Genomic DNA, 9,790 nt, shown 5'->3' on the forward strand with positions numbered 1-9,790 from the left:
TAAGTGAGGGAGTGAGTAACCGAGTTACTGAGTGAGGGTGAGTATATAATTGAGTGCAGTTATGAATGAAGGAGGGAGAGAGTGAGAGAGTGAGAGAATGAGTGAGTGACTTCGTCTTACCGTTGTCTCTTATTGCGGAGTTCGAGTAAACATTGCTGAAGCACAGTGTGAATTCACATTGCTGAAGTGTGTGTTTGTGGAATTCTGGGATTGCGGCTTGTACTAGTCTAACTTCACACTGAAACAGGAATAAAGAGTAAACAGCAGCGAGTGTGTCATTTATTATAAACTAATACACTGTAATTCATCAGCAGGCTGCGTAGCGGACTCGCCTCATGCGCTTTCTGTCACTTCTGTGGTCGTGAGGTTTGTCTTATTTCAAGTTAACGATGAGATTGTAAAGCTCCGCCTCCTCTCACCTCATCACACAGAGTTACTTCTGTAAAGTTGAGGTTTGTGTAAACTTATTTCACCTCGAGCGAGTTAATGAATGAGTGAGGAGTGCTGAGAACAAGAGAAATGTTGTGTGTGTGTGTGTGTGTGTGTGTGTGTGTGTGTGTGTGAGAGAGAGAGAGAGAGAGAGAGAGGGTGGGGGGTATTGCCAAAGAAGATTGCAGAAAAACCCCTGTGGCAAGGTTATCTGGAGAGCAGACCAATCCCCCTAACCATCACACACACACACACACACTAAATCCATACATACATACAAACGATCTGCATGTCAGATAAATGTGTGTAAAAGCAATCTCTCTCTCTCTCTCTCACACACACACACACACGCGCGTGGGCACTGGGTGTCTGGCAGACAGAAGTCTGGGGTCAAAGGCAAAGCCAAGGTGAAATACAAAGAGTGGACCTTGCGCTCCTAAACACACACACACACACACACACACACACACACACACACACACAACAGCCCTAGACTTCTAAAATGCTCCTTTGCCTTTTTCTTTATTCTTCCTCTATAGTGTGTGTGTGTGTGTGTGTGTGTGTGCGTTGGTATTCATCACATTATGGGGACATCGATCTGTTTACACAGTCACGCTATGGGGACCAAAAACGTTGTGGGGACAAAAAACCACGTCCCCATAACGGAAAGCCTTGAAACATGTTGAGGAGGCTGTACATAGGTGCCTCACTAAGTTTTAGCTTTGGCCCATAATTGATGTGTTGGACTGGTCGTGTAATACACACGGATTTCCCATGCTGCCCCCTTTAGTCTGGAGCCGGAACTTTTCAGGGGTGGAGCTTGGCCGACCACCACACACACTCTGCAAGTCTAATTCATGCAAATTGCAGTACCGCCTACTTTAAAAGGAATCTAGGTAATCTGCGCATGCTCAATAGCTTTAAACTAAGAGGTAAGACCACACGGCTATAATTTTTTAACATTTATTCATAAATAGGTACTCATATTGATTTTTGAGTATATGTAAAACAAATATAAAATGTAGGTGTACAAAAAGTGACTGCTATATTAAGAACTACATACCACATAAAAGTGTTAAAAGGCTAATTAAATTGTTTCCATATGCTAAACAGTAAAAAGTCAGCAGCCAACTAGCCTGTCATAATTTCCCCCCTAATCCATATATACTTAATAGTAATTCAAATTCATTAAAAATCTTTAAATTACAATTTTTTTTTTAAGTGGTGAAACCCATGTCGGATTTTTTTTTGTTTCTGGGAAATCGTCTTTTTTTCCGGCCTGCTTTAATGGCTTATCAGTGCTACAGGAAGTAGCAACAAATATACCAAGAGAAGTTTCTGCTGCTGTTTTAAGAGCAAATACACACAAAGGTAAGTTTCTTTTTTCATTATTTATAAGTTTCTGGTTTTATATTTTGTGTTTTAAGATGATATTTATGATAAATCATGCTAATAAAGTGATTGTTATGCTAGCGGACTGACTAGCCAGCTGATTAGCATGCAGCTTAACCAGTGTAGCACAGTAGTGAGCCTCAGAAGTTTAGTAAATGAAGCTAATATATTAAATTGTCTCCTGTAGCTGGCATGTCATGTGGATGTTTAGTGTAATACCTACTTATTTAACTAGCTTTACCAACTAATCAGATAGCTAGTTGATAAGTAGCCATGTCAGGTTTCCCAAGAACTGGAGCCTAAATAGTTATGGATCTGAGTGACAGGTGAAGTTTATAGCTTTTAAAAATGGAGGATAGGGATGGACAGGAGCCTGGGCCAAGCACACATCACCAAATCCTTTTATTATTATTAATATAAATATTAATAATAATCTTTAAAGCACTTGTGATATGCCTCCTTTTAATCTGCTGCTCTAAACTCTGCAGCTGAGCTGTGATCTGTCTGTGGAGCGGGTTTCCTCAGTAGGCATCAGCAGGCACAGATAACAGACAGGTGTCCATAAGTATTTGGACACACTTTTTGTCATTTTGATACTGCCAGATTCTACATAAATTTTTTATAGATTAGAGACTAAATAGAGCAATAGTGAGTCACTTCCCTCCAGCTTTGTGTCAGATATTTAACTGAGCTTGAAGTCTGAATTTTGTCCCTGTTTACTGAAGAGTCCGGGATAATTCTGCATGTAACCTTGAAGTCATTTATTTTGCTGAGTTGTTAAAAACAATAAGCAAACTTGATTCCTGTATAGTTTATTTTGCAATTATATGATGAATAGATCGGGACCCTGAAGCATTTCACACTGGGTATGGTAAGAGAGGAGCTGGGCTGTACCAACAGGAAAGGGCATAGAGTGTGGAAAGGGAGAAAGGGTCTGCTCCTGGGGGAGTATATTTCCATCCTGCAATGTAAACAATACCCAGAAGATTTTAGGCTCTGATTATGTTTTATTAACATACAATATCAGATTTCCCATTTTGTTTTACGTTTGAGTAAAATCTTGAGAAATCTTGAAAGTATGAAATTATTTGCTTTTGAATCATCTGAGCATAAGATCTAGTAAAAATATTATATAGCTAATAACTGTATAAAATAAAATATTATATAGCTAAGACCTCAAGCTGTAACTGAATCCAATGCAATTTTTTTTTTTCCCCAGCAGGCTGTAATGCCATCCCGGATAAGCCCCCTTAGGGATGCCATTCATCACATTGTTTTAAAGACTGCCAAATGTGGAAATTGGAGGTGAAGTACATCAATGCAAAACAAGGTAAGGTGCTATCTTATGTGATTTATCAGTTAATAATTACTAACGTATTTAATCATGATCTGATCAGCATCAAAACTTCAGGGCACATTAAATTGGCACTAGATTACAGTTTATCTCAAATCAGCTATCATTTATTGAAGTCAGTTTTTGTGGTGCATATTACCATAGATTAACCTTGTCTGGTGTTTGCATGTTTGTTGCAAAGTGTTCATGGGTCTGATAGATTGATTACATTATTTGTATTGTAAAACAATACAATCAAATCAAGGTATGCAGAATATATTTACATCATCTCACTTACAATTAGTACAAACACAATATGTGGTTAATATGTGGTACATATTTATTGTTTTTCAGATTTCTCAATAAACCTATAATTTATTTCATGTAAACCGTTATATGAAGCTAGTAATGGTTTAAATCATTATCTTGATCAAATACAGATATAACTATATTTTCAGCAGTACTAAAATTTTGTCATTTGTCTTAACAACCTCAAAAGGTCATTTATACACAGAAGACATTTTATGGGAATGACCGATGGGCCCATGTATATACACTACCGTTCAAAAGTTTGGGGTCACTTTCTAACTCCATGATCATTCTTGATTTTTTGTACATTGTAAAGGAATGCTAAAGGCGTCCAAAAATGCATTAATCTCCTTTGAACAGTTAATGGTGAGATGTTTCTGCTACTTCTGCTCTGTAAAGACTTCATAATGCCTCTAATCTGAGGGGCTGTTAATTGGTCATTTTTCAGGCTGATAACTCTAAATGAACTTCTCGTCTGCGGCAGAGGTAGGTTTTGGTCTCGCCCTCCTGGGATGGCCTTCATGAGAGCCAGTTTCATTATGGTGCTTGACAGGTTTTGCAAATGCACTTGACAATACTGTTCTTGCAAGAACTATTACAGAAAGGCTGACCTCTGTGTCTTAAAATAACAACTAACTGTTGTTTTTGTTGTTGTTACGTAATTATCTAATTCCATATGTGTTATTTTATAGTTTTGAAATCCCCAGTATTGTTATAGAATGTAGAAAATAAATCACTAAACAAAAACAAAGAAATTTGCAAGTGACCCCAAACTTTTAAACGGTAGTGTACATTTAACACTCCACAGGAAGGAGCAAAGATTTTCAATGTGTTGCAGATGTACACCTTGTTCTTGGTACATGTGTAAAATGTCCTCAGAGAAGAGAGACTGTGCCTGTAATAGCCAATCGGGTTTTTCCTGATTTCATCCTCATCATGTTGGCAATCATTCTTGGTAGCTTATTCCTAGAATGAGAAGACTATTCGATTTCACCATTTTTGGATATCAAATTTTCTTCTCTAGTTTGGTGCTGATGAGCTGGTTTTGAAAGGTTTACATTTACATTTAGGCACTTGGCAAACGCTCTTTTATCTCATTATACATCTGAGCAGTTGAGGGTTAAGGGCCTTGCTCAAGGGCCCAACAAAGGCCCTGGTGGTTGTGGGGTTTGAACCTGGGAACCTGGGATCTTCCGAACCGTAGTCCAATGCCTTAACCACTGAGCTACCCCTGGCCCTGGTTTACAGACCACTCGGGTTCAATGTCCATGTCCAGTCCCCTCAGAAAGTATTTGAATGGCAGGGTCAGTTATTGCAGTTAAGTTATTTTTACTAAGAATTTGAGTATTTTTCCTCTGACGTCTATGGTATATTGAAATGCATCTCATCTTGAAGATTTTTTCTGACCAAGTGGCCAGTCTATCTGAATTTTATGCAGTATTTACATTAGTCTGAGTATTTGTTTCTTATGTTTTCAGAAATGTTAATATTTTTATTATAATATGTGTTTTCAGACAGTGAGCATTGCAGCTAATGCCATGGCAGAGGATGACTCCCAGCCTTCCGTCCTATCAAAGACTCAAATAGGTGACTCTACTGTTCCAAACAACACTCCTCAACAGGTACATTCCAGTTCATCACTTCAGATTACAGTCTCTCTTTTCATGTTTCTGTCCTTTTAGGGCAGATTTTAACCTTTACTGGGATTTTTTTCTTGGTTTATAAATACTGTATTCTGTACACTCACGACGTCCTCACAAAGCCTGTTTTACTCATGGTGTGTGAACGCTGACAGCTGGACTAGGCAGGAGTAGTGTGAATTAGTACGCCAAACAATCTAATGTAATGCATCTAGAAGGTTAGTTTTTAAGGCATATTTGAGGTAGATTTTAATCTTCACTAGGTTTTTTTCTTCTAGCTTAATGAGGCCTGTATTCTGTTTACTCACGACGTCCCCACAACGCACCTTCAGTCTTTGTTTGACTAGAAAATCTGTGTGTAAAATTGGACAAATATGGTCCCCACAAGGAGCAATAACAGTGTGTATGAAATGTCCTCACAAAGCAGGTTTTAGTCAAGGTGTGTGAACGCTAGCAGCTGGACTACGCAGGAAAGTTATTTTTACTATGAATTTGAGTATTTTTCCTCTGACGTCTATGGTATATTGGAATGCATCTCATCTTGAAGATTTTTCTGACCAAGTGGCCAGTCTATCTGAATGTTATGCAGTATTTACATTAGTCTGAGTATTTGTTTCTTATGTTTTCAGAAATGTTAATATTTTTATTATAATATGTGTTTTCAGACAGTCAGCATTGCAGCTAATGCCATGGCAGAGGATGACTCCCAGCCTTCCCTTTTGTCAAAGACTCAGATAGATAACGCTACTGGTCCAAACAACACTCCTCAACAGGTACATTCCAGTTCATCACTTCAGATTACAGTCTCTCTTTTCCTGTTTCTGTACTTTTAGGGCAGATTTTAATCTTTACTGGGATTTTTTTCTTGGTTTATAAGTACTGTATTCTGTACACTCACGACGTCCTCACAAAGCCTGTTTTATTCATGGTGTGTGAACGCTGACAGCTGGACTAGGCAGGAGTAGTGTAAATTAGTGCGCCAAACTGTTTAATGTAATGCATCTAGAAGGTTAGTCTTCAAGGGATATTTGAGGTGGATTTTAATCTTCACTGGGTTTTTTCTTCTTGCTTAATGAGGCCTGTATTCTGTTTACTCACGACGTCCCCACAACGCACCTTCAGTCTTTTTCTGACTAGAAAATCTGTGTGTAAAATTGGACAAATGTGGTCCCCACAAGGAGCAATAACAGTGTGTATGAAATGTCCTCACAAAGCAGGTTTTAGTCAAGGTGTGTGAACGCTGGCAGCTGGACTACGCAGGAAAGTTATTTTTACTCTGAATTTGAGTATTTTTCCTCTGATGTCTATGGTATATTGGAATGCATCTCATCTTGAAGATTTTTTCTGACCCAGTGGCCAGTCTATCTGAATGTTATGTAGTATTTACATCAGACTGCTTATTTGTTTCTTATGTTTTCAGAAACTGAAATATTTTCATTATAATGTGTTTTCAGACAGTCAGCATTGCAGCTAATGCCATGGCAGAGGACGACTCCCAGCCTTCCCCCTGTGTATGAAATGTCCTCACAAAGCAGGTTTTAGTCAAGGCGTGTGAACGCTGGCAGCTGAAATAAGCAGGAAAGACACTGTTCCTGACTATTCTGATTAACTGTATGATTCCACATCAGAAATTTATGTACTTAACCTTAATGTAATTCATAGTCAGTATCAGGAGCCAATAAAAAATACAATAAACATTTTTTAAAAAGTTAAAAATTTTATGCACTAATTATGGTGGTATGCCTATGAACTCTTGAGAATTTTCTGTATTTCTGCAAAAACATAAATCAAATTAGAAAAAAACTATACAACCCTAAATGTCCTCCCCCAAATTCATATTAGGCTTTTGTACTTGTGTTGGCTTTTACAACCATATTAACATATTTTATATCTTTGCCTTGTTTGGCTTCAGATTTCTTGATGCATTGTTGGTTGTGTGTTAATGTGTGTTGCTCTGATAGTGAAATACTATATATTGTTGTGAAAATGCTGAATTTTGATTATTTTCCATAGAACCATCAATAGTTGAGACACTTCCTCCTACTGAAAGGAATGAGATGCTTCCACCACCATCCAAGAGATACAAACCATCACTATTAGATCATGTGACACCTTCAGGGGTCAGTGCTGTGAGGCCCTTCTCAAAAGGTAAACTCTTTACACATTCTGTGTTGAATGTGAAATTTTTTTCCCTTTTTGCCTGATGTTGCTGATGACTTCAGTTGCTCAACAAACTCGGGTCTCCATTGTTGTATTTTGTGCTTTATACTGTAATTCAACACACATTTTCAATGGAAGACGTGTCTGGACTGCAGGAAGGACAGTTTAGTTCCAGCACTCTTATACTATGAATCCTTGATGTTGTAACATATGCAGAATGTGGCTTGGCATTGTCTTGGTGGAATAAACAGAGGCATCCCTGAAAAATATTTTTGCTGGCACATACAGTTGGTTGCTCCAAAACCTGTACGTATCTTTCAGCATTAATGGTGCCTTCACATGATATTGGAATGAACACACTCCATACTATTAAAGATACCAGCGTTTGGATTTGTGCTGGTATCTGGATGATCCTTGTGGGGGACGAAAGTTCCCTACAGTGTATTTGATTTCCAAATTCAATTTAAATGGTGAACTCATTCGACCACAGCACACTTTCCCTCTTTATGTCACTCCATCTCTGATGACCTTGGGCCTTAGTAGCATTTCCAGATGTTGCTGATGTATGGCTTTTGCTTTGCAAGGTAGATGCAATGATGAACTTTGTTTACTGACAATGTTTTTTTTTTTTTTTTTTTTTTAAGTAATATCCATTATACAGTCATGTACAGTAGGTTTTCGATGTAGTGCCACCTGAGAGGTTGAAGGTCACCAGCATTGTGATAGCTTTCAGCCTTCCCCTTACATATTGAGATTTCGTCAGCTCTCTCCGAATCTTTTAAAATTATGGATTGTAGATGGTGAAATCCCCAAATTCCTAGCAGTTGTACTTTGAGAAGCATTTATCTTAAATTGTCATAATACAGTTTTTCACAAAGTGGTGAACCCCACCCCTTTGCTTGTGAACAACTTTCTAATTAGCTATTGACCTGTTTATTATTGTTCTTTCCATGAATGTATAAACTTTGAGCTGAGAACAGTGATCAAATGTAACAGCTTCTGGATATCAGCACAATATGCATAGCTTAAAGGAAAAGTTGATCCTAATGATCTTTTCCCCAATTGATCATTTCAGTCTTAAGTGGCAGAATAGACAAATCAGTTTTTGACTGACAATGCATCAGGATTCATGAGTAAATGCAAATAATGGCATTTGTACTGATATAGGATTCAGAACATTGGATCAGAATTACAGTATACACACTTTCTGATCCTTTCAATTACTAATTTTGTTTTATTTTTTCTGACTACTTTAAGGTAAAGTGTTCCAGAGGAAGAAAACATCCTGGCAGCAGACAGAGGTACAGGCGGTGGAAAGGCACATCGATTCATCATATCTGGTATTGTACCAGCAAAGAATGATTGTAAGAAATGCTTAAGGGCTAAACCAGAAGCTCCAGAACCAGGACTGACAGAATCTGTAATTCTACGTTTATAACCACATTACGGCCTAAAAAAGGGGAACTGCAATGTAAATACTGTAGAGTGAAGTTAATCAATTCTGTAGTATGGCAGGTTCTGTGGTTAAAGTTTTAAGTTTGTACTAATTTTATTATATTTGAGTTCTTTTGTGCAGTTGAACTCAATTAAAAGCTTTTGCAATTAAAATGCAAGTTTATTGTCTTGAAATTCAAGCAATAGTTGTTTTATTATATTGCTAATGTGGTGGAATTCCCTTTACCACCAAAGGTCAAGTCTTCTATACACCCAACAATTACTTAATAAATAAATTTTGTGTTCAGTAATGGGGCCTCCACCATTATCTCTTTAAAGTTTACATTGCATCACTAGCACCATTTGCAGGCTTCATGCTACATCTCTACATCACTTTTTAGGGCATTTCAATTATGACATATCAAAATTATTTTTCTCTACAGACATATCAATTAGGCTATTTAACACGATTACTCACTGACATTGGAAACATCATGCATTTACTGAACTTAAAAAAAAAAAAAAACTAATCACATCTGTGCAAACATTTCTGTCATGAAATCTCAGAAAGTTGATTGTCATTTTAAGATAATTAAGCCAAAATCATAATAGGGCACTTAATAAAAAAAATTATTTAATAAACTGGAATCAACTAAGCTAAGATCAATTTTAATATCCAAACTGCTCATTATGTATTACTATTACAGTATCCTTTAATTCTACTTCGTTTTAAATTAAACTTTTTTTAACATATGCAGTAATCTGAGGTGCTTTTTATGTTGTTGCAAGGTCCCCACTAATCACACAGGAATTTGTGTGAATCATGCAAATAAGGTCCCCATTAATTGTGATGGAATTGTGTGAATTATTCAAATAATATGTATACAAGGTCCCCATAGGTCATGTTCATCTGATTTTGTCAAGTCCCCATATAGCGTGGTCAAAGCATTACTTAATTTATTTGGATATTTGAAGTCGTGTATGAGCTAACAAAGCTATGGTTACTGTACTTGATTTTTTTTGTACCTCTAGAACCTTTAGAAAGTGTGGTCCCTACAAGTGATGATCAGAAGCTTGGTCCCCATAGAACATG

The 9,790-nt window shown here is 37.3% G+C and overlaps 1 long non-coding RNA gene across 1 annotated transcript; it reads left to right on the forward strand.

The window, feature by feature from the left end:
* The first annotated feature begins 2,604 nt into the window (after positions 1-2,604).
* LOC128516923 (uncharacterized) lies at positions 2,605-9,002 on the forward strand. The gene is made up of 5 exons (XR_008356772.1): positions 2,605-3,151; positions 4,978-5,085; positions 5,769-5,876; positions 7,117-7,251; positions 8,521-9,002. It is a non-coding gene; the product is annotated as an uncharacterized LOC128516923 (long non-coding RNA).
* Positions 9,003-9,790: the final 788 nt, after the last annotated feature.

This window comes from Clarias gariepinus, chromosome 2 (genome assembly GCF_024256425.1).
Source record: "Clarias gariepinus isolate MV-2021 ecotype Netherlands chromosome 2, CGAR_prim_01v2, whole genome shotgun sequence".
NCBI classification, from domain to species: Eukaryota; Metazoa; Chordata; class Actinopteri; order Siluriformes; family Clariidae; genus Clarias; species Clarias gariepinus.